Genomic DNA, 26590 nt, shown 5'->3' on the forward strand with positions numbered 1-26590 from the left:
TCACCTAACCTTGGAGATCAGGTTCTGTTTGGAGATATTGATGGAGTTTGAGAACATTAATTTGGTCTCTGTGTACTAGGAGATAATGGCCTTAGTTTAGGGATTGATCGTGGAGATGTTGTGGTGTTGGTGGAGATAGTCCTTGTCTCTGAAGTTTCCCCCTAGGAGATTAAGTGTCAAAGAGGAGATATCTCTGTCTTTAGGTGGAGATAGGAGATAGTCTTTAGCTCTGTCTCTAGTTTAACTTGGAGATCAATTCCTGAGGATGATGATTTAGTACGCGCACACACACACACACACACACACACACACACACACACACACACACACACACACACACACACACACATCCTTTCCCTCTAAACCCTCTCCCCCTCTTCCCTACATACACATCCTCCTCCCTCCTCTCCTCCCCCTCCCCCCTCTTTCCCTCTGCAACAATATCAATAATTCCAAGCCAAGTTCTGCCTCGGGAAGCCCATAATTTGCACCCAAAAAATCCCAAGTTCTTTATGGGGGAACACCAAGCGAGAGCGGTGGTGCATGACAACACACGCAAGCAGCCAAGCAAACACACGCTAGGAAGCAGTTTGTTAAGCAGCAGCGGTGTATGAGAATTGAGAGCACACGCAAGGAAGTAAGCAAGCAAGTAGTAGTGGTTAATGAGAATACGTAAAGAAGCAAATATGCAAGTAATCAAGCGGTGATGGTGGTGGTGCTTAAGGACATACGCAAGCAAGCAAGCAAGCAAGCATGAGTCACTAGAGGTGGAAACAGAGACCTTGAAAGCAGATCAGGCTGTGAAATGATGTTCTTTTCTTCTTCTTCTTTCTTTCTTTTTTTCTCTTTTCTTTCTTTCTTTTTTTTTTCTTTTCTTTTTTCTTTCTTTTTCTTCTTCTTCTTCTTCTTCTTCTTCTTCTTCTTCTTCTTCTTCTTCTTCTTCTTCTTCTTCTTCTTCTTCTTCTTCTTCTTCTTCTTCTTCTTCTTCTTCTTCTTCTTCTTCTTCTTCTTCTTCTTCTTCTTCTTCTTCTTCGAAATTGAAAGATAAGTAGATAGATATAAGAGATAATATGTATGTATGTATGTATGTATGTATGTATGTATGTATGTATGCTACTCTGTGTGTGTGTGTGTGTGTGTGAGACGGCGGCCTGGGGGAGAGACTATACTACACTTCAGGTATTGATAAAGCCAGCGAAGAAGTCAACTCTCTCTCTCTCTCTCTCTCTCTCTCTCTCTCTCTCTCTTTTACTTTTTATTTATCTATCTATTACTGAGTCTCATCTATCTATCTATCTATCTACCTATCTACTTCCGTGTCTGTATCACACACACACACACGGCCAAGGTCACCCCACCTTACACACGCTACAGTGACCTTCAGCTTATCTCAAATAATTTATACCGTGATCTTCCTGTGATTGCCTAAGTCTCTGTCTGTTTGTCTGTCTGTCTGTCTGTCTGTCTGTCTGTCTGTCTGTCTGTCTCTGTCTGTCTGTCTGTCTGTCTGTCTGTCTGTCTGTCTGTCTGTCTGCTGTCTGTCTGTCTGTCTGTTGGTCAATTTGTATTTCCTTTATCATTACTTTATTTCTATTCTTCCTAATTTTGTCTTCGTATTTTTTATTATAATTAGCATCCTTTTATTACTCTGCTCTTTACACTCCCTCCTACGCTAGTGGGGAGAGTGGGTGAAGGTGGGGGAGGGGGAGGGAGGAGGGGTGGTGAGGTGGGGAGGGGGATGAGTGCCTGTGAAGAGTGCCATCTATATGCTGGTCAGGTCAGTGCCTCAACCCTTCACACTTGATCTATATATTGGCATTGAGTAACCTCTAAATGGGGGGTGAAGGGGGAGGGTCAGAGTTCAAGGTCATTATCTAGTATGTATGTATAGTGACACCTCCATATAACGTACTTTTCTTTCCGTATGATCCGTTAGATAAAGGATTCACTGTATATTCTTAGTATAATTCGATATATGGGAGTATTTTTTATATAATTGGTAGTTATATTCACCACGACTGTTGGTATATATGTGAGGTCAGGTCAAAGGTCAAGGGAGAAAGATAGAAAAGAATGCACAAGACTCCGGCGTGAGTTGGTACCTCCCTCGAGTGCAGTAGTGGTTAATATAATGGTGTTGTGTGTGTACCCTCTGTTGTCTCCTGTGTGTACCGTACTGCACCGCTCACACAGGGTCAGGCTGGGTGAGATGACCGGAGGGTACACACACACACACACAGCCACACACACACACACACACGCACACACACACTCTCTCTCTCAGGACAGGAAAGCTTTCCATTCAGTGCCGCAGTCCAGTCCTACCCCCTCCCCTCCCTCTGCCTTTCCTCTCCCTCTCCCCTCCCCCCTGTACCACCACAGCCCTCCTCCTCCTTACCCTTATTGCCACACCTCCAGCGCCACACCCCTTCCCAACTAAGTCCCACACCCTGGCCCTCCTCTACTACCACACCGCCCCCTTAGTGCCACATCCCCAATGCCTCCACAACCAGGGCCTCCTCTACAACCACACCCTTCTCCTCTTCCACCCCTTAGTGCCACCCCCAGTGCCACCACACCCTGGCTGAGTGCCAAGTGCCATCTTGGGCGAGATAGAGTCTGTACCAGCTACGTGAAATACTTACAGGTATACTGAAACTTCTGTCTCTCCCTCCCTCCCTCCTTCCTTCACTCTTTACTCTCCTCCCTCCCTCCTCCTACCTACCTACTCTCCCTTAACTCCCTCCCTCCCTCCCTCCCTCCCTCCCTCCCTCCCTCCCTCCCTCCCTACCTACTCCCTTCACTCTTACCCTCCCTCCCCTCCCTCCTTCCTCTTACCCTCCCTCCCTACTCTCCCTTAACTCACCTCCCTCCCTCCCTCCCTCCTTCTTTCCCTCCCTCGCTCCTCCCTCCTCGTGGTTTATTGATGTTTATGCGACCATATCTTGGCTACCAGACCATCCGTCGACCAGATCTAAAGATAAGATCCTTTAGCAGTCAACAAGGAGTGGCTAATATGTCGACCAGATCCCTCACTAGACCAGATCCTCACTAAGACCAGATCCTCACTAGACAGACCCATCACTAGACCAGATCCCTCACTCGACCAGATCACTCACTAGACCAGACCCATCACTAGACCAGATCCCTCACTAGACCAGACCCATCACTAGACCACACCCCTCACTAGACCAGATCCCTCACTAGACCAGATCCCTCACTAGACCAGATCCCTCACTAGACCAGATCCCTCACTAGACCAGATCCCTCACTAGACCACACCCCTCACTAGACCAGATCCCTCACTAGACCACACCTATAGTTAAGATAGTAAGGTTCTCTACCATACATCGACCAGAGTAACGAACAACTATAGTGAACAAAAGTCTTCTGAGAACATAAGTTATTGTTATTCGCTGCTTATTTTCCTCATAGGTCTGTTTACTTGTTTACTTGTTTATTTATTTATTTACTTGTTTATTCATTTACTGTAGTTTTTTTTTTTCAGTTGTTTGTGATTTATTAGTTTTTGTCTATTATTTATTTATTGTATTATTTAATCTGTATGTGTACGTCTTATCTGTGTACGTATTATCATGTACTTATAGTTCTACATACATACATATATAAGAAAGGTTGTGCCAGCTACATTCTTGGCAAGACTTCTCAACCTCTGACAGTGACATTCCACCCCCCCCACCCAGAGTGCCACTCTAGTGCCACCCTTCCCCAATTCTAATTTCACGCCAGGTGCCTCCATTAATGAGCAACCGAGGTACTTGTGGTCATGACTCCTGGTGCCCCTCCTACTCTCTCTCTCTCTCTCTCTCTCTCTCTCTCTCTCTCTCTTCGTTGTGAGTTCAAGAGGTGCTGTTTGTGTGTCTGTCGTTGTGTGTGTGTGTGTGTGTGTGTGTGTGTGTGTGTGTGAGTGATAGAGAGAGGGGCGTGTAGAGATGAGGTGGGCGTGTGACCTCTGACGTCATAGTCATTATGATGAGTGATATTACTGTCCAATCAGAAGCTCCCTTTGGCCTCTGACGTCATAACTACTATGATGACATATAAAATCCTCGTCCAATCAGGAGGTGTCTTAAGGTGATGACGTCACTATTTTCATCTCTCCCCCTCCTCTCTTATCATCCTCTTTTTATTCCTCCTTATTGAGAGAGAGAGAGAGAGAGAACACCCCTCCCCCTCACTCCTTTCCCTCACTTTACTCTTCACCTCGCACTCCTCCCTCTCAACCCTCTCCCATTCATTTCCTCTCACCAACTCCCTCTCATTTCTCCCTCCCACTTCTTATTTCCCTCTCATCTCTCTCCCACCCCGCACCCCTCTCCTCCCTCTCACTCACTTCGCCTCAGCCTCCTGGACATAGAGGATGGTAATTAGGACAGAGTGATGATGGTGATAAGTAAAAGATAAAGTGAGATTAGACGAAGAAGATCATGGTGAGAGGTGAGAGGGAAGGAGTGAGAGGGAAGGAGTGAGATGGAAGGAGTGAGAGGGAAGGAGTGGGAGGTGAGAGGGAAGGAGTGAGAGGGAAGGAGTGGGAGGGAAGAGGGAAGGAGTGAGAGGTGAGAGGGAAGGAGTGGGAGGGAAGTGGGGAGGGGAGGTGAGGGGAGGAAGGAGGGAGGTGGAGAGGTGAGAGTATGATGATGGTGAAGGTGATGATGATGGTAGGAGGTGAAAGAGGGAAGTATGATGGTGATAGTGAAGGTATGATGAATAGTGAGGGTTTGGTAAGAAGTTAGAGTATGATAATGATAGAGTATAATGAGGTGTGAGAGTATAATGAACGAGAGTATAATGAGGTGTTAGAGTATAATGAACGAGAGTATAATGAGGTGTTAGAGTATAATGAACTAGAGTATAATGAGGTGTTAGAGTATAATGAACAAGAGTATAATGTGGTGTGAGAGTATAATGAACGAGAGTATAATGAGGTGTGAGAGTATAATTTTACGAGAGTATAATGATAATAATTGGTAACCTTAAGTTTTAGGACGTAACTGAGGGAAACAAAATTGGAATATATAAATTGGTAAAAAAAACTAAATTGGGGGACTGAACATTATTGACATTGTGTATGTATGTATGTATGTATGTATGTATGTATGTATGTATGTATGTATGTATGTATGTATTACCTGTCCCTACCATGTCTTAAGTTTGTGTTTACCTGTTTGTTTACCTGTTTGTGTACCTGTGTTTGTGTACCTGTGTTTGTTTACCTGTGTTTGTTTACCTGTGTTTGTTTACCTGTGTATGTACCTGTGCCTGACCTCACCAAGTAGCTCCTTAATGTGTTACTTATTACTGGTTAATTATGTAATGATACTTAGGTTAATGCCTTTGTATGTCTTGGTTTACTTGACAGAATTATACCTGGTCGGGGTCTCCAAGGGGGTGGGGGTGGGTACAGGATCTCCCAGGGCCAAGTTGAAGGGGTTAATATTGGATCCTGAATTGGGAGGAGAAAGTGACCTGCTCTTGTGATCATTTTATTGGCCGCCCCGGGACTGTATTTTGATGGCCAGGAGATGGGGTGGGGTGGGGGTACGAGGAAAAAGGATGGGGTGGAAGAGGAGGTTGATGGGTGGGGGTGAGGAGTGTTAGGATGGGGTGGGGGAGGAGAGGGTGGGTGACGAAGGAGAGAGTATGGAAATGTTGATGGTGGGGAGGAGACAAGCTGATGGGAAGGGCTGGGTCTAAAATGGATAATACTTTCCTCTCATCTCCCACCCCACCACCTGTCAAAACCACCTTGAGACAGAAGGTTACCTGGAGGAGGAACACAGCCTTTACCTGCCCTGAGCCCTCACTTCCTCCTCCCTCAGGTGTGTCTGTCTCTCGGTCTGAACATATAACACACGATGTATCTAGTAAGGGTACAGTCTCAGTGCAAGTTTGACGCCATTTTAATAGATCGGAGAGCCCCAGGGTGTTGTAAAGTACTTGATAATCTACTAGGGTACAGTTTTAGTGCAAGATTGTCGCCATTTTAATAGGTCGTAGAGCCACAGAGGTGTTTAAACGGCGTAGTTATTTATGGTACAGTCTCAGTGCAGTTTCGGCGTCATCTTTATATTGATGTTTAAGGAACTCCGTTGGGTTTGGTTAGGTTAGGTTAGGTTTAGTTAGATTTGGTTAGGTTAGATTTAGTTAGATTTGGTTAGGTTAGATGAAATTAGGTTAGGTTTGGTTGGGTTAGGTTAAGTTATGGTAGATGCATACGTTAATGTTTCTATTATGAGACCTACACTCCCAAAATCAACTAATCAACAATAACAACAACAACACCACAACAATAACAACAGCAACAACAACAATAACAACAAAAAAGATAACCAATATGGCGTCAGAATATCCCCAGGACTAGAGGAGTCACAGAGGAAAGATGTAACCAGGTAATTCTTGTGACACATGACCCAAAGTTGGTGGCGACGGGTCAGGGGGCGACTCATACTGACTCACCTTTTCACTTTGACTTAAACTTGTCTCACTCTGAATTACATTGACTCACCCTGACTCATTATAACTCACTTTAACCCCTGCATTGACTCACTGTTTCACTTTGACTTAAACGGATTCATTCTGGTCCATTCCTGACTCACACTGACTCATACTAACTCACATTAACTCACTATGACTCACTGCAACTCACTTTGACTCACACTAACTTCGACTCACTTTGACTAACACTAACTCACTCTTGATTCACACTGACTGACTCTTGACTCACACTTACTTCGACTCACACTACCTTACTTTGATTCACAGTGAATCACTCTGACTCACACTGACTCACACTGACTCACTCTTGTCTCACCCCGACTCAATCTAACTAAGTCTTGACCTAAAAAACGTGTGAGGAGTTTGTAACACATACTAGTTTAAGACGCGTTGTGTTCCCCTGGGTGGTAAACTTTGCTACTGAGAGAGAGAGAGAGAGAGAGAGAGAGAGAGAGAGAGAGATTTCATCGACAACCACGTATGTTTAGGTAAGAAAAGTGTGTAGTATGGCACGGGTTCCAGCTGTGTTTTGTAAACAAAGTCACGTGGGCGGTGTGTTTGTAAACATTGCCTTAAAGACACGTGTGGTTGACGTCAATGGCCAGCTGGTGGTGATGTAGGGTGGGGGGAGTGGGAGAGGGGGGTAGGAAAGGAGGGAGGGAGATAGGAAGGGAGAGGGTGGGAAAGAGGGAGGGAGATAGGAAGGGAGGGGTAGGAAAGAGGAAAAGAAATAGGAAGGAGGGTAAGGGTGAGTGAGAGATGGAAAAGAGAAAGATAGAAGGGGAGACAGTGAGAAAGGAAGGAGGGTAGGGAGATGGAGTTAGGTAGAGTGAGTGAGATATGAATGGAGGGGATGTGATAAAGAGTAGGAGATGAGAGAGTAAGGACTAGGAGGAAGGAAAGGAGGAGAGAAAGCTAGACAAGAGGAGGAGAAGAAGGGAAGAATGATAGAAGGGAAAGGGAAAGAAGAGGGAAGTAGGGAGGTGAAGATAAATACAGAGAGAGAAAATGAAATGTGTAAACCTACTGAAACACACACACACACGTACACAGTAATCTCCCACACACTGTCACTCAGCACAGCGAGGCCATTACCTTAAATGAATCGCCTGGCGAATGGCTAAACCGGCCATTAACAGAGTCATTTAATCAATAAAATCCCCCCTTCCCCCCTCCCCCATCTCCCCCCACCCCCCCATCACGTGCCAGAGCCGGGTTGGATAACAAGCTGTGTAAGTTAATGGTGTAACAGGTAGCACAGTTATGGTGTGTGTAGTAGTTAATTGTTGTTATGTGTGTGTGTGTGTGTGTGTGTGTGTGTGTGTGTGTGTGTGTGTGTGTGTGTGTGTGTGTGTGTGTGTGTGTGTGTGTGTGTGTTGGTTACATTGACTGTGACAGTGTCAGTTGCAGTGCAGTGTTGTACTGGATTGACCACGCCCACTGTGCCACCTATACCACTACCTCCTTCCTCCCCACCCTATTAACACCCAACCCACACCACTCCTCTCCGCCTACCAACATATCCTCACCCCCACCTCCCCCCACCCCTATCACCTCACCCCACCCCTATCCTCCCCCAGTCATGACCTTTCAATTCGTCACCTCGTCTACTTCCTAACCCTGCAGCGACGCCCCTAGTAGCTGACCTTCATCTAAGCCTTCTCCTTCCCCTTCCGCCTCCCCTTCTTCCCCACCCTTCCGCTGCCTCCCCTCCTTTCCCTTTCCTCCCCTTCGTCACCTCCTCTTCATCCTTCTCTCCTTTCCCCCTTTCCTCTTCATCACCCCCTCCCCCTCTCCTTTCTTCCTTTCCTGTGATTCTTGTACCTCATACTTCCAGACCAGCTATTAATGACCTTGACCTCTGACCTTACCAACACAATCCATGACCTTTCAGGCTACTTGCGTCCTTAATCTCATGGGTCAGAGAGGGCAAGTTTGAACATCACATACTTCCCTCTTACTGGCTGTTAACTAAGGGACGAAACTGAAATCTGAAATCTGGATCCGTCAAGTCTGTGTGCGTAGCTCTTCTCGTTCTTGAGTTAAATCCACACTGTAATCCCTCCCGTTCTTGAGTTAAATCCCTCGACACCAATACACACACACACACACACACACGCACGCACGCACACAGTACACTACCAGCTCTCCGCCTCCTCACGCCACCACCCTCAAAGACTCGGGCTAATGTTACTCACTACCACAGAATCACTGACCCACAACACGCAATGGCTGTGGTGTGTGTGTGTGTGTGTGTGTGTGTGTGTGTGTGTGTGTGTGTGTGTGTGTGTGTGCGCGCGTGACATTGAGGTCAAAGATTTACTCTTGTCCTGGTTCTGTTATTTTTACTCGTTGTTAGAAGAAATATTTGACGTATTTAATGACACGAGGTAAGGTCAGTTCCAGGTTGTGTTGTGGTGTTGTTGTTGTGGTGGGTTTGTTGTTATTGCTATTAGTTGTTATTATTATTATTATTATTATTATTATTATTATTATTATTATTATTATTATTATTATTATTATGTCTGTACTGTATAAGACTCCACCGTTTCGTTATACAGAATACTTGTTTCATAATGTTTCGTAACGTGTGAACTAATGAACCGAAACACAATACAGTTTTACTTTCGTTCAAAACATTAGGTGAAGCTGGCCGGAAAATCACATGTTTCACTTCGAGGTGTTGGAGTTTCAGAATGTTTCGTCGCCCGGGTCTTGTTTGTGTTTCAGAATGTTTCGTCGCCCGGGTCTTGTATGTGTTTCAGAATGTTTCGTCGCCCGGGTCTTGTTTGTGTTTCAGAATGTTTCGTCGCCCGGGTCTTGTATGTGTTTCAGAATGTTTCATCGCCCGGGTCTTGTTTTGTGTTTCAGAATGTTTCGTCGCCCGGGTCTTGTTTGTGTTTCAGAATGTTTCGTCGCCCGGGTCTTGTATGTGTTTCAGAATGTTTCGTCGCCCGGGTCTTGTTTGTGTTTCAGAATGTTTCGTCGCCCGGGTCTTGTATGTGTTTCAGAATGTTTCGTCGCCCGGGTCTTGTTGGTGTTTCAGAATGTTTCGTCGCCCGGGTCTTGTTTGTGTTTCAGAATGTTTCGTCGCCCGGGTCTTGTTAGTGTTTCAGAATGTTTCGTCGCCCGGGTCTTGTATGTGTTTCAGAATGTTTCGTCGCCCGGGTCTTGTTTGTGTTTCAGAATGTTTCGTCTTTCTCATCGTGTTTCATTTGGTGGATTTAATATATTTTTTTTAATGTTTCGTTCCGTTTCTTCATGAGAACTTCCTCTCCCTTTATTTTCAATATTACTCTATTTCCCCTTTCTTCATCTCTCTCTCTCTGTCTCCCTTTCCTTTCTTTCCCTCTCCCATTCTCCTTCTCCTTTTCTTCCCCTTTCTCTTACTCTCCCTTCCTTCTCTTTTCTTACCCTCTCCACTCCTCTCTCTTTCCCTCCCCCCAGAATTCTCCCCTCTCTCCCCCACTCCTTCCTCCTCCTCTCTTCCCTCTCTCCCCCCAGATGCCTGCAGTAGGTGAGCTTAACCTTGCTTGCTTCCCACAATCAATGTTTTTTTTTTAATTCGCGCCCCTCGCAAGTGTTCACCCGCGCTTTAAGAACATTCTGAATAACTTTAAGAACATTCTGAATAACACTTACAACAATCTGAATAATATTTATAATATTCTGAATAACATTTTCATAAGTTTGAAAATATTTAGATTATTCTGAGTAACATTTAGAATATTGTGAGTAATATTTAGAACATTCTGAATAACTTTAAGAACATTTTTATTTCGTCTTTGAATTATATAAGAAGTTACTTGGCAGTGTTTAGGAGGTGGGCGGGGCGCGAGAGAAAGACATGAGGGGGCGTGGCCAAGCATCGTGACGCCACCATGACGTTACTGAGGACACCGTGACGTCACAGTTGGCACGCATCCACCACCACTGCCACCACCATCACTACCACAATCCCAACACCCACCACTGCTCCTACAACCACCTACCACCCCCATCACCCCCACCACCTACCACCCCCACCCTCACCCTCACCTACCACCCCCACACCCTCACCTCACCACCACCCACCCCCACCCCTATAATCACCACCTACCACCCCACCACCACCTACCACCTCACCACCACCCGCCCACCACCTCACCACCACTCCACCACCCCTTCACCACCGCTACCTCCTGACCCACACGTCTCCCCGGCCTCCGTGTCAGTGAGGTAAATTATTCAGCCTAGGAGTGACAGGGGGGAGTTAAGGCTGCCGACCAGAGACTAACTGCCAAAGTTCACCTATTCTTAGAACACTTTGTACCTCCCAGAAAGTTATATATGTAGATTTATATGGGACTAGATTCTACACTTATATATGTAAATATATATAATGATGTAAGGTTATATCGTCTTCACAATTTTTTATCTCAATTTAGAGTTATATAATTTCTCATATATAAGAATAATTTTTCCTTTCATCTCAGAGTCATATATATATATATATATATATATATATATATATATATATATATATATATATATATATATATATATATATATATATATATATATATATATATATATATAAATTTGTATACATCTGGTATATATACCTAATATAGTCGTATATACTTTTTTTTTTAAACTTGGGTCCTCATATAAGGGAATTTACAGTGTAAAGACGCATATAAAACATTACTTTATTCCCTGAAAGTTATATAAATTAAATAGCCATAGTTATATATATATATATATATATATATATATATATATATATATATATATATATATTGGCAGCCAGAAGGCTGAAAATATACAGTTACATATTTGGGGAATAGGTTACGAATTACAAATAATATACAAGTAACATAAGTGACACAAATAAGACATATAATAACTAGATGTGGAAAAGCTCAAACTACAGTTCATGTGTGTGTGTGTGTGTGTGTGTGTGGGGTGATTCTCTGCATGCTGGCTCAATCGATGTCATCAAAGCCTCTCTCTCTCTCTCTCTCTCTCTCACACACGAACGTAACAGTCGAGGCGGATTCTAAGACACGAACGTTTTGTGTGACGTCATGTGCCCCCCTGCGGCTTGTGAAGTCTGCGGGTCTGACCATCCAGGCATTGTTGTTGTTATTGTTATTATTATTATTGTTATTGTTATTATTGTTATTATTATTATTATTATTGTTGTTCTTCTTCTTGCTGCTGTTATTATTGTTAGTATTATTGTTTTTGTTATTATTCTTATTGTTCTTATTGTTGTTGTTATTTTTTATAATTATTGTTTATTATTATTATTATTATCATTATCATTATTATTATTATTATTATTATTATTATTATTATTGTCTTGTTGTTGTTGTTGTTGTTATAGACGCAGTATTGTATCACATCGCCGGAGAAGCCACTAAATAAAGACTCCCAACAAAGACTCACAAAAAACATTAATCAGCTTTGTGGTGATGTGGTGGGGGTGGGATGGTGGAGTGGGGTTGAGTGGAGTGGGGTTGGGTTGGGGAGGGGGAGTGAGACGACTGGATTATCACTTGGCAGACGGTAAAATAATCCTCCCAAAATATAATCCGTATTGAATTAAATGTAATCCACTCCAAGCTATTATTGACCCTGGCTTCGTACTGTAGGTTCTATTCTGTATGTATATTAAATAAGGTAATTAATTATGTAATCTATTAGTAATTATGATGAGAATTTTAATGTTTTGTTTTTATTTATTACTTTTTTATGTTTTATGTATTTATCGTACTCAAGGGGTTAAGTCATCGTACTCAAGGGGTTAAGTTATAGTACTCAAGGGGTTAAAATCGACAGACCTACCATCTTACCCACACACACACACCACACACACACACACACACACACACACCACATCTTTATCACAGGACAGGTATTTAAATCACTCCTTTTACCTGTATAATCCACTGTGGGCGTAAGACTGCATTGCACCAGCAGGAGGAAGGCGGCCTCTGTGTTAGATAAGGAGAGGTGGTGGTGGTGGTTGTGGTGTGAGGGGATGTGGTGGTGGTGGTGGTGTGGTGTGTGGTGGTGGTGGTGGTGGTGGTGGTGGGTGGGGGTGGTGGTGGTGTGGTGTGGGTGGTGGTGGTGGTGGTGGGGGGGGGTGGTGGTGTGGTGGTGGTGGTGGTAGAGGTGGATGTGGTGGTGGTGGTGGTGGTGGGTAGAGGTGGATGTGGTGTAGGTGGATGTGGTGGTGGTAGAGGTGGTGGTAGAGGTGGTGGTGGTGGTAGAGGTGGTGGTGGTGGTAGAGGTGGTGGTAGAGGTGGATGTGGTGGTGGTGGTAGTGAGGGAGGAATCTGTAACTTATAAATGGTGTGGTTAATGTGTGTTGGAGTATGGTTAATGGATTAATGTATAGTGAAAGGGTTAAGTCATCGTTATCAAAGGGTTAAATCGTGGTAATCCAAGGGTTAAAGTCATCATAATTATAGACCTTAGCCATTGGAACATTAAAAGTAAAAAAAAAATAAAAAAAAAATGGCAGAGAAAATAAATATAATGGGATTTAACCCTCTTGTAAATCCCTGCTGTGACGTCATAAATACCCCGCTGTGACGTCACGTTATTGGCACCGTCTGAAGGCTAAATTGGGCAGTTGGGTCGGGTTGTTAAGCTGGAGAGCTGGGAAAAATATGTAAATTTCACGACCACTAATAATTCTTGGTGTAAATTAAGTAGTTGTTCTTGTTATTGTTGTTGTTTGTTGTTGTTGTGTTCAGTAAAGGTGTATTGCTTTTGTTCTTGTTGTTATTGTTCTTCTTATATGTATTGTTACTGTTATTATTATTATCATCATTATTGTTGTTGTAATGTGTGTGTGTGTGTGTGTCTGTGTGTGTGTGTCTGTGTGTGTGTAAGATCTAGCCTTTCTCCTCTGGTGGTCACTACGTTAACTGAGCATTACTTCAGCGTCCAGCCGACCAGAGTTTATGTAATTTGCAGTGGGGAGCGGGGTGGTGGTGGTGGTGGTGGTGGTGGTGGTGGGTGGTGCGGTGGTGGTGGGTGGTGGTGGTGGTGGTGGGGTGGGTGGTGGTGGTGGTGGTGGTAGGTGGTGGTGGCTGGGGAAGTGGTAGGGGTGGCTGTTAGGGTTTTAGAGAGAGCCAAGCAAATACCTCTGTCGCCGATAACATCAAACACACTAACGAGACCTCAAAGCAACACGGCATAACACGGACATGCGACCATGCCATAACACGAGAGGACACGGGATGGCACGGACATAGAATAACAAGGACATGAAACAACACGGACACGGAACAACACGGACACGGAGCAACAAGGACACGGAACAACACGGACACGGAACAACACGGACACAAACTGATATTTAATGTGTGTGTTTTAGATACGTACTGGGAAACGCGTATATTTTGTGACACGGGATGACATGGGTTAACAGGGAATGACATGGGGGTGACACGGAATGACACAGGATGACATGGGGGGGGTGACACGGGATGACATGGGGGTGACAAGGGATGACATGGAGTGACACCTTAGCGACAGACACGGCTCCCAGACACTCCCTGATCAGTAGTGGAGCCTTCACCATCAACCTGTCACACAACTGATGCTCCAGATTGAACCGATTGTGTGTGTTAGCTCCTCGCGTCGTTCACATAATATTAATACTGATGTTATTGGGTAAATTGACCTATCATCTATTAAGCTCCTCCCACTATTTTAAGCGTCCTTAGTAACCGACACTCGTTTTAGATGTTCATTGGCTACTGGTTGCTAAGTGACAGAGAAGAGTCTCACTTGACAACCAACAGCCAATCAACTTGAAGGAATTGTGAACTGTTGTTAAGGACGCTCAAATGTAGGCGGGGCTAAATTGATAGGCAAATTTAGTTAGATTTAGACCAGCATAAACTGGTCTGGTTCGAGTAGTTATGGTTAAATTAGGAGAGGGATTAGATCAGATTCGGTTAATTGGATAGTTATGGTTAGTTATTTCCCCTTGAGTGTGATTAGGATTGTGCAGAAATAAGACAGGTAGATACGAATAATTTATTGTAACATATTTGAAGAGAGAGAGAGAGAGAAAGAGAGAGAGAGAGAGAGAGAGAGCATTAGTCTGGCACTCAAAGAAAACGGTCTGTAGTTGGTGGACTTCAACGAGGTCTTTTTTATTTTTCTTCTTCACAAAGGAGCCCACTTACCTCATCCAGACCAATCGTACTTACTTACTGCCTCTTGTGACCGATTTATTTTGACACCTAAGTGGTAGAGAATTATTACCACTTTATGGCCACTTAGTGTGAGTTTTTTTTTTTGGGGAGGAATATTAAAATATTTTGCATAACTTCAAGGATACTTTGTTTCTAGTTTATGTTGTTTGGAGACAGATACACAAGGACCCCGTATGTAAACCTATTGATTTAAAGAGAGGGATCCTATGTATAGATCACCCGGATGTAAATATTTAAAGGGACCTTATATATAGGAGTTTACATTACCAACAGTAAGGGACCCCGTGTATAAACAGTTCAAGATAATGAACCTGTACAGTACACGTGTTTAAGGTCATTTGTTGAGAATTCAGTTTTCTTGTTTGGGGATTGTTTTTTTTTTGGGGGGGGTAGGGGGGAGGGGGGAGGTTTGTTTCCCGTATACTACAAGTAATTTTCATCCTTGTGACTACTACTACTACTACTACTACTAAGATGATAACGTGTGTTGCGTTACAGTGAACTAGATTACTACACCTCGTCTCACTCCTTGTCATAACACACATCTCTGTTATCTAAATTGTGTTGAGGGAGTGTAACCATTATCACCCCTGGCCCGCATTCTCCCAGGCTCCTACGTTAAGTCGTAAGATTTGACCAACGACACAAAGTTGGAGTCACAAAGGTTCGTAAGTTGAATCTCTCTCGTAAGTGGTGATGTAAGAACGTATCTAACCGGTTGATTTGATTTACGATACAAAAATGGATTCTCAAAGCCTCTTAATTCTCAACTGGAATCTTTAAGAAAGTATCTCAATTGCTGACTTAAGTTACGACACAAAGTTGGTGTCTCAAAGGTCCGTAACTTGAACTTTTCTCGTAACGTAAGTGTAAGAATGTATGTAACTGACTGACTTAAAGTTAAAACACCATAACTTCAAGAATGGAATCCAAGTTACGCTGAGACTCTACCTTAACTGATGCTACGTGGAGATATCTAGTTAAGGTAGAGTCTCACTGTATTTTGAGGTGACTGTACCGGTGTCAGGTGTTACTTGAGACTTACCGGTATCTACTTAAAGGGATACTTAAAACTGTAGTTACTTACCGGTACCTACTTAATGCCTGACTTATCAACTACTTACAAATTACCAATAATGACTTGCTTAACAATTACTTACGACTTATCCGCAGTTACTTACAAAGACACTTATCAATTACTACTTACAAACTTACAGATACTTACAACTTACAGGTAAACACTTATTAACCAACTGACCTGTGTAGTAAAAGAAAATATCGTATATAAAACTATATTGTAATTCTCCGACGTTTTGAAATACCCCAAAATGGTGCCACCTTAGCCAATTGGTCAGTTATCATGCAATAGTGCCATCAGGACCAATGAGAGTGCCGTCCTAGCTATGTTAATAGTACCGTTGCTAGCTGTGTACATTCCTCTCTCTTCCTAGCTGTTAGTATTCTTTGATTACCGGTAATATATGTTGACCTAGTTGGTATCTCTCTCTCTCTCTCTCTCTCTCTCTCTCTCTCGTGATAGAGGAAGCAATTACATTCAGGGGTACAAGCGGGTGACAGTGGGGCAGTTCCTCTTCCGGAAATAGACGGACCAGACAGTTATTTGACAGAGGAATTCACTAATACCACGAGACAGTTCACTTCCAGAAACCCCCCCTCCACCCTACCTCCCTACCTCTCTCTACCTCTCTATCGTAAAATTCCTCCCTTAGAATGAATCTTTTCCCCCCCGAGGCAAAATTGAGTCTTAGTTCGTGACAGGAAACTACAAAAAGATAAGACTGATGACCACCGCATTGTTTTAATTTCAACACGCATGCGCAGCGAGTGTTGGGGGGGGGGGGGTTATAGAAAACGGAATATAAGAGGATGGGTAACTGAAATAAATGCAAGACGCCGTGTATTCTGTCGCAGTTTTGTCGGAGGAGGCTGTGAGATATACAGTATATATGTTTGGTGTAATATAGAATTTGCTGGTGTGTTTATGTGTTCTAGGAATCTGTGGACATTATGAGATTATTCTGAATTATCGTTTATTGAGGATTGGCCTTTGGTTATCGCGGGTGAAGCTGGTGAATTATTTATTGGTCCAGTTATCTCGAGTATTCTGGTGGGAAATTATATTATTCTCCAGATTATATATATCAAGCTTTGGGTTAAATTATCACCTCACTTCTTGGAGAGTTTATGTTAGGTTAGGTTAGGTTAGGTTATGGTACCAAGTTACTATTGTAATTTATGTGGATTGTATTGTGAATTATTAGGAATTGTATTTATTATAGTATTCTATGGGATCACCTGAAGCTTAGACACCCTAACCTAACCTAACCTAACCTAACCTAATGTAATCTAATTCCCCAAATAGTGCTATGGTGGTTAATCTTCAGGTGATCCGTCTATTACAAATTATTAAGCACCTCTCTCTCTCTCTTTGATTCCCAACTTTACCCGAATGTCAGACAATCATTTGCTAAATTTCTCTCAATTCCACTAACGTCTTTCTCTCAGCTGTTGCCAAATCTTCTCTCATTTTCTCTATTATCCTTTATTTTCTTCTCTCCCTTCTTTACATCTTTATCCTCTCTCTATCTATCTATCTATCTATCTATCTATCTATCTCCTCCCCTCACCCTTCCCTCTCTTATTTTATTTATTTATTCTTTTTACTCTTTACTTTCTCACTTACTCCATCTGTCCATTATCTAATATTTTCTTCTATTTCTTCCATTCGTATTTTACAAAGTTGAGTTTTTCATCTCTTGAATCCGTGCCGTGTTGTCGTTCGTACGTGATGGAGTCGGATTTGTGAACCTAGCGAGTTGGAGCGTTTGGGATTCTTTTTAGCACGGTTGTCATGGCGACGTGCTGATGGTTGGTGTAGGATGAAGGGACGCTTGTGTAGAGAAGGCAGGAGGTGGTGGAAGGTGGGATAGCTAGTTAGTTAGAAAGGCGAAATAAAGATAAAAGGCATTAAAAGAAAGAAAGAAAGAAAGAAAGAAAGAGGTAGGGAGAGAGATGGAAGGAGTGTATTGGCTGGAAGTCAAGGGAAAGAAAGTGACAATGAAAGACAGTGAGAGAGAGGGAACAAAGAAATAGAGAGACAGAAAGAGAAAGAGGGGGATTAGGAGAAATTGAAGAGCCTTGTACAACAGGACATAACGAGAAAGGTGTGTGTGTGTGTGTGTGTGTGTGTGTGTGTGTGTGTGTGTGTGTGTGTGTGTGTGTGCTGGAGATCTTAGTGTATTATTGTTGTTGTTATCAGTATTTCACCCTCCCCCTCTCCCCCCTCTCATCCCCCCTCCTCCCCTACCTATCCCCCCCCCTCCTGATCTAATCCACCCATAACTACCAAATCCATACATTCAAATTTAATGAATCACCAAACCTATTAGAATCATCGTACATAGAGCCAGCTGACGCAATTACGAGGCACCAAACTCCTTCTCGGAATCATTTACAGCAATTTTCTTTTTTTATTATATTTTCGGATAATATCAACCCCTTCCCTTCCCTTCCCTTCCCTTCATTTACCTCTTCCTCGCCCATCACCCCTTTCACCTACCCCTTCCTCATTATCCCCCTCTCCCCTCCAATTACCCCTTCAACCTCCATCCCCTTCACTTCCCTCCACCTCCCCTTTCCCTCCACCCCACCTCCTTCCCTCAGCCCCACCTCCCCACTCCTCCACCCCACTCCACCTCCACCCCACTCCACCCCACCCCACTCTCCATAATTATCCCCTGTGTTGGTAGCCCTGTGTGTTTACCATTGTGTTCTCCGTCATGTTGGTAGCTCTGGCGGCCATTGAACCTAGACCCCTTGATATTTTACTAATGATTGGAGTGAAGAAAAATGTGAATGGGATAATAATGAATAAATAGATAAATGAATGAATAATTAGAATCTGTGAATAATATAGTGGTTTGTTTTGATAATTAGTTTGTTAATTATGTTAGTAATTGGAAGGTTATGGTATGGTAATGATGGTAATGATGGTAATAATATTTTAAGCTGAGGTAACTTATGAGGAATTTAAGCTGAGATAACTATTGAGTGTTTTAAGCTGAGGTAACTATTAATAATTTTAAGCTGAGGAAACGTTTGAGAAATATAAGCTGAGGTAACTTTTTAAAACTTTAAGCTGGGATTATAGACTTTTAAGCTGAGGTAACGATTGAGATCTTTTAAGCTGAGGTAATCGTAGTGATGTTAAGGGTCGGTATCTCCGGATGAGTCAGTGTATGGAACATAGGTTTACCTGGTGACGTCATCGTGTACACCTGTGGGGAAGGTAATTAACTATGTGAACTTACCTGGTGACTCACCTTTTTAGTCTTACACCTGTTTACACCAAGAAGAGGCTGCGTAGGTGTGTGTGTGTGTGTGTGTGTGTGTGTGTGTGTGTGTGTGTCTTCTTTCTCCTTATCCTTTCTCCTCCTCTCTTCTCTTTTACCTTCTCTCATTTTCTCTCTCTCTCTCTCTCTGTCCCTCCCTCTTGCCTCATCAGTACAGTCTCAACGCCACCTTTCCGCCATCTTTATCTCGTAAATGAACCAGATTAATGCTCTCTCACGTCTCCAAATAGAGAAGAAAAAAAATCTTAAGTCTATCTCAGATTACCTCAAATGTCGTAACTAAACGTCTTTCGTATTTTATCGTAAGTTAAAGAGGTAAAAAATTATCGTAAGTGTCTTTAAGAATCCCAGAGGTCGTCGGCCTTCTATCTCGAGTCAATGACCAGAAAAAAATCGTAAGTGTTTTTTGTTAATCTCCCCCCCCCTTCCCCCCTCTCCTCTTCCTCCCCCTCCCCCCAAAAAAAGTATCGTATCTAGTTGTTTTGGTCTTAAGCTTACGAGAAAAAAACTTACGAGCCTTTGGGAATACAAGACTCAAGCCTCCATGAGACCACTCGCCCATGTATACTAACACCGCCAAAATAGAAACCACACATCCACGAGTATTGTTCCCTATATTTCGCGAGTATTGTTGGCGAAATTAGCGTGCTTTGTGTCCGCCAATACAACTCATTACCGTAATAGGTTTGGTTTTGACGAGAACAGGACGTGTATGTTGGTAGGGAGGATGAGGGGGGTGGGGGGGGGTGGGGGTATTTGAAGCCAGTGGTGGGTGTAACAAACGTATGTGTGTGTTGGTGTGTAGTAAGGATATAGTTATAGTACATCCGGGAGCCTTGAATGACAACGATCAGCTGATTTAGATAAACAAATCCTGTCAGCTGATGATGTAAATAAATAAATGATACTAGCTGATGTGTGTGTGTGTGTGTGTGTGTGTGTGTGTGTGTGTGTGTGTGTGTGTGTGTGTGTCATTCCTCCTTTTTAATTACATGCAGACAAACAGTCATCAACTTTAAACACGTGTGGATAATGACCCCCAAATTATCCCCACTGTTTCCAAAGGTCAGAGGTCATCTCATTTGATTATCTCTCACTCTCTTTATGTCCAAGGGAAAAGGGTGGGGTGAAAGACAAGTCATTAAAGGGTTAATTGATATCACCTCTAATTAACTAGGTGCTTAGTATCAGGTAGACTAATTAACGCAGGTAAGGGAAAGGAAGTCCTCACCTTGATGTAGTCTTGATAATTGGCCCATCAGTTTACACACACACACACACCACACACACACACACACCACACTCTTCAGGGATTAGGTCAGAGATGCAAATAAGTGACCTGATTATTCCTTTGTCATAAATTATTTTTACCATAACACAATGCGGACTCTTCTGTGTGTGTGTGTGTGTGTGTGTGTGTGTGTGTGTGTGTGTGTGTGTGTGTGGGGAGGTTGGTTGATATGTGCGTGTAAGTATATATATGTGTAAATGTATGTATGTATTCGAGACTATTTATTTATACAAGTGTTGAGCCTATAATAAGATGGGTAGTATTCGGGTTCGGCTTTATCAGTTCACCCTCTGCCAATTACTGTCCAACAGGTGTGTGTGTGTGTGTGTGTGTGTGTGTGTGTGTGTGTGTGTGTGTGTGTGTGTGTGTGTGTGTGTGTGTGTGTGTGTGTGTGTGTGTGTGTGTGTGTGTGTGTGTGTGTGTGTGTGTTATAAACGCTGACTCATGTAAACAGCCTAATAATTCTTCTCTTTCTCTCTCAGGTATTGTGATTGTGTGGCTAGTTACCTGAGATGTGTGGCTTACCTGTGGCTGAGGTCATTATCAGGTATGGTCAGTAAAGGGTGTGGTCAGTATAAGGTGTGGTTAGTATAATGTGTGGTCAGTATAAGGTGTGGACAGGTGTAGCAGGCACAGCGGGGAGGAGGAGCAGGTGGTGTAAGCAGAAGGCACAGCGGGAGGAGGAGTAGTAGGTGGTGTAGCAGAAGGCACAGCGGGAGGAGGAGCAGTAGGTGGTGTAGCAGAAGGCACAGCGGGAGGAGGCAGGTGGTGTATAAGGCGCAGTAGGTGTTACAGAAGGGCAGAGGGAGGAGGCAGTAGGTGGTGCAGAAGGCGCAGTAGGTGGTGTTGCAGAAGGCACAAGGGGAGGAGGGAGTAGTAGGTGGTGTAGCAGAAGGCACAGCGGGGAGGAGGGAGGGTGGTGTAGCAGAAGGCACAGTGGGAGGGAGTGGAGCAGGTGGTAGCAGAAGGCACATGGGAGGAGGAGTAGTAGGTGGTGTAGCAGAAGGCACAGTGAGGGAGGAGTAGTAGGTGGTGTAGCAGAAGGCACAGAGGGAGGAGGCGGTAGGTGGTGTTACAGAAGGGGCAGGAGGAGGCGCAGGTGGTGTGTACAGAAGGGCAGCGGGAGGAGGCGCAGTAGGTGGTGTGGCAAGCAGTAGGAGGGATTATCACTAGTCACCATTCAGCCTCCTCCTCCTCCTCACAGGGGGGGGGAGGAGGAGGAAGCAATCAGGTGCTTGAGTCTCGCCTTCATCTTGCTTTGTGATGGGCGTGGTGAAGGAGGAGGAGGAGGAGGAGGAGGACTAATGGTAGGAAGAAGAGGGAGGAGAAAGACTGAAGATTGGAAGAGGAGGAGGAGGAGGACTAAAGATTGGAAGATAAGGAGGACCAGCAATTGGAAGAAGAGAGGAGGAGGAGATGATTAGTGGTGGTTGAGCAAGAGGAGGAGGGAGGGAGGAGGAGGAGGATTAGTGGCAGATGGAGGACGAGGGAGGCGGGAGCGGAAGTAGTATTTAAGGGGCTTACAGCGTGGCAGCAGGAAAAGCAGGAGTGGGCAGCAGGAACAGCAGGAGGCAGGCAGGAACAGCAGGGGGGTGGGCAGCAGGAACAGCAGGGAGAGCGTGGCAACAATAACAGCAGGGGGTGTGGCTGCACAACAGCAGGGGGGCGGGCAACAAACAGCAGGGGCGTGGCAGCAGGAACAGCAGGGGCGTGGCTGCATATCAGCAGGGGGGCGGGGAACAGCTGTTGTATCCTATAATAGTTACTGTAACTCGTGTGTGTGGTGTGTGTGTGATACCTCTGACATAGTGACTCTCTCTTTCTCTCATATCTTTATCTCAGGCCACGCCCCTCTCCCTGCTGAGTCCCGCCCATTCTCAGCCCTCCACCCACCTTTTGTCAGGTCACCTTACCATCCACCACCTCCTCCATCCACCTGGCTGCCACCACCTCCACCCACACCCTCCATTCCACCCCACACATTCATCCACACCTCCACTCCACCCATCCACTCACCATCACCATCATCACCATCCCACCCCGTCACTCACCCACCCACCCACCCACCCCATCATATAGTAGGTCACTTTAGCTCAGAGAAAGAAGATGGAAATGCCCCAATTATTATTATTATTATTATCCCATTTTAAGAGGACCTGTCTGTGTGTGTGTGTGTGTGTGTGTGTGTGTGTGTGTGTGTGTGTGTGTGTGTGTGTGTGTGTGTGTGTGTGTGTGTGTGTGTGTGTGTGTGTGTGTGTGTGTGTGTGTGTGTGTGTGTGTGTGGGAACCATACCTCACATACCTACCAGGGTCCTGGCGTGTCTTGCTTTCTGTGTAGATGAATTCACTGCCAGTTTATTTAGTGTTGGGAACCTGCTGCTGTCTGTGTGTCTGGGCTCAATTGTATGCTTGGGAGGGAGGGGGGGGGGGGAGGGGAGGGAGGGAGGGAGGAGGGAGGGGAGAAGCTGGGCTGGGTGTTTGTCGTTTGGTGGTGGTGTTTTGTTGTGTTTTGTTTGTTATTTTGTTTTTTTGTGTGTCTGTCATTTTGTCTTTTTCTGTTAAGGGAAAATTGGGTAACATGGAATGAATCTCTATTACACACACACACACACACACACACACACACACACACACACACACACACAGCACAGAAAAATTTAAGATAAGTTTTGTTCTTAAGAAATACAGTAGACCTTAACTACATAACCCAAATATTCAGAAAATCGTAAGTGAATTTCACTCAGCAAATACAAATGAGCGCCAGGAGGTCAACATGGCTTCGATAATGCTCAGACTCTATCTTAACTAAATGGGTTCGAGTTTTTTCAGTTACGTGAAAACAAAAATAATGTCGTAAGATTATATTTATATATATAAATAAATAAATAAATAAATAAATAAATATATATATATATATATATATATATATATATATATATATATATATATATATATATATATATATATATATATATATATATATATATTTAGAATTTAGAAGGATTTGTTTTTACGGGAAATTCTGAATTGTTTCATCTGATTTTTTCATGAATATATTACTACTGGTAGATGCCTGCCACCCACACCCACCCTCCAACACCCACATACACCCACATACACCCACCCCTCCATCACCCACCCACACCTCCAACACCCACCCACACCCACCCTCCAACACCCAACTACACCCACCCTCCAACACACCTACACCCACCCTCCAACACCCACCTACACCCACCCTCCAACACCCACCTACACCCACCCTCCAACACCCACCTACACCCACCCTCCAACACCACCTACACCCACCCTCCAACACCCACCTACACCCACCCTTCAACACCCACATACACCGAAATTCCACCCAACTATATCATCACGTGCCCATCCTCAAACACCCACCCACCTATATTCATTTTCCCACTTTTTACCATCACCCTCTCCCACCCATCTACACCCACAACCACCCACACCCAGTATACGCCTACCAATCCGCCATCGACCACTTCCTGCACCTCACCTCCATCTCCACCACCACCACCAACCCCTTCCCCCACCCCCACTTCCACCCAAAACCCTTCCCATCCACTCACCTCCACCCACCACCCTCACCTCCACTCACCGCCCTCACCTCCCACCCACCGCCCTCCACCTCCACCCACCACCTCACCTCCACCCACCGTCCTCACCTCCACCCACCGCTCTCACCTCCACCCACCGCCCATTTCTCAACTTCTACAATACATTTTTTTAAAGGAATTTAGGGGACGGCTTTATAGAGGAGCGCCATTCTCGCGCCACTGGGCCATTCACAGACGGGGGAGGGGGGAGTGCCACGCCTTCCTCATCTGGCACTCCTCCTCCTTGGGTGCTTCTTCTGGGTCACGAGGTCAGCAGGTAATTGGGCTGAAGTTCACAGAGAGAGAGAGAGAGAGAGAGAGAGAGAGAGAGAGAGAGAGAGAGAGAAACATTGTAGATCACTGGGGTAAGGGAGGTCAAAAAACTCCTATCAGATCACTCGAGGTCATAGGTTAGGGAGGTCAAAAAAACTCCTATCAGATCACTCGAGGTCATAGGTTAGGGAGGTCACAAACACGCCTATCAGATTACGCTAGAAGGCCATAGGTCACGTGGAGGTCAGATAGGTCACAAACACCCCTATCATATCACACTAGGAGGTCATAGGTCAAAGAGGCAGGCTACGGACTCGTTTTATCTGGTGGGGTCAGAGTACATCAAGATGGTATCGGATCCCACTATAAGAGAGGGCCTGACTCTAGTGAATGGTGTTAGTAGCTGGCGAAGTGGCCTGGGTCCACACACACACACACACACACACACACACACACACACACACCCACACACACTACACACAGACACACACACACACAAGCGCATATCACATATCACAGTGTTTTTGTAGGCAGTTTATGGTCTGTAAAATTTGTTGATTTCTGTCTATAGGTTAAGTATGGCTTTTGGGGAGCTGTTTCTGTGCTTCAGGTCAGCTTTTTAGTTTTCAGGTCCGCTATTTTTGGTCTTCAGGTCTTTGGGTCTTCAGGTCAGCTTTTTTTGGTCTTGAAATCAGCTTTTTCGGTCTTGAATAGTTTTTTCGGTCTTGAACTCAGCTTTTTCGGTATTCAGGTCAGCTTTTTTTTTGGTCTTAAAGTCAGCTTTTTCAGTCATCTGCTGAGTTATTTCGGTCTTTAGGTCTTCAGGTCAGTTATTATGGTCTTCAGTTCTTTGGGTCTTCAGGTCTTTGGGTCTTCAGGTCAGCTATTTTGCTCTCCAGGTCCTTTTAGGTCAAGGGAATTGGTCTTAAAGTCAATTGTTTTGGTAAACTCTCCAGGTCTTCAGGTCTGCAGGTCAAGAGAGAGAGAGAGAGAGAGAGAGAGAGAGAGAGAGAGAGAGAGAGAGAGAGACGGAAGATGAAAGAGAGGGAGAGGGGAGAAGGATGAAAGAAGGAAGGAGGGTATATATAGAGAAAGAGCAATAGAGAGAGAGAGAGAAGAAGAGAGGAAAAGAGAGGAGAGAAAGAGAGAGAGGAGAGAGAGACAGACTCACCCAGGGTACACGGGGATGTTGATCCAATAAAGTAATTCTCTTTCAAGGTGTGTTGCTTTACCTTGTCTTGCCCTGCCTCACCTTGCCCAACCCCTCCCTGCTCTGCCTTACCCTTCTAAACACCTCCTTGCCCTACCTCACCTTTCCCAACCCCTCCCTGCCCTACACTCACCCTGCCTCACCTCTCTTGCCACACCTCATCCCATCCTTTGAAGAATAATCTCATTTACTTACATCTTCCTTGTGATCCAACCTCCTTCACCTCCCTCCTCCCTCTCACTCTCCCCCTCCCCCTCCCCTCTTACTCTCCCCCTCCCCACTCCCCCCCTTCCCACTCCCTCCCCACCTCATTCTCCCACCCCTCACTCTCCCTCTCCCCCCACTCTCCTCTCCTCTCTCCTCTTCATCCTCCTTATCCTTCCGCCTTTCGCATCCTGCCCGGTGTCTCCCTTAAGGCTTCTCTCTGTTCTAAATCCTCCTCCTCCTCTTTCCTCCTCACTTCCTAGTACTCTCTTCTTGTTCTTCCTCTGTTTTTCTCCTCCCTGCTTCTGCTTCTGCTCATCCTTCTTCCTCTACCTACCCTCTTCCCTAACCACTTCTCCTCCACCGCCCTCCCTCCTCCTCCCTCTTCCCCACCACTCTTTCTCCTCCTCTTCCCCACCACTCCTCCTCCTCTTCCTCCCTCCTCCTCCCCCACACTCTTCTCCTCCTCTTCCCCCACCACTTTTCTCCTCCTCCTCCTCTCCACCTCCTCCTCCTCTTCCCCCTCCTCCTCCTCCTCCCCACCACTTTTTCTCCTCCTCTTCCCCCACCACTCTTTCTCCTCCTCTTCCCTCCTCCTCTTCCCCCACCACCTCCTCCTCCCTTCCCTCCTCCTCCCCCACCACTCTTTCTCCTCCTCTTCCCCCACCACTCTTCCTCCTCTCTTCCTGTGCGCTGAACCGTGTCTCAGAAGGAGGTGAGGAGACCAGTCCTTTAAAGGTGTGTTTCATAGACTCTCTTATGCAACCCGGGTTTAGCCAAGGGACCTACCGCACCCTTACGCACCCTTACGCTCTTCTACCCCACCCTTACGCCCCTCTACCAGCTCTTACGCTCTTCAACCGCACTCTTACGCTTTT

General features: G+C 44.8%; 1 protein-coding gene across 7 annotated transcripts in view; it reads left to right on the forward strand.

Annotated features, from left to right (window-relative positions):
• The window catches only part of LOC121857391 (ATP-binding cassette sub-family G member 1-like), a 104838-nt gene that overhangs the window by 12868 nt on the left and 65380 nt on the right, over positions 1 to 26590 (forward strand). The window contains exon 1 of one of the 7 annotated variants that reach the window (XM_042353417.1): positions 20934 to 20952. The exons of the other annotated variants lie outside the window; for them this stretch is intronic. The gene's annotated coding sequence lies outside the window, so the exon portion shown is untranslated. Of the gene's footprint in view, positions 1 to 20933; positions 20953 to 26590 lie in introns of those variants that run through there. 7 annotated transcript variants of the gene reach the window in all.

Source organism: Homarus americanus, unplaced genomic scaffold, assembly GCF_018991925.1.
Source record: "Homarus americanus isolate GMGI-L3 unplaced genomic scaffold, GMGI_Hamer_2.0 scaffold43550, whole genome shotgun sequence".
Classification (NCBI taxonomy): Eukaryota; Metazoa; Arthropoda; class Malacostraca; order Decapoda; family Nephropidae; genus Homarus; species Homarus americanus.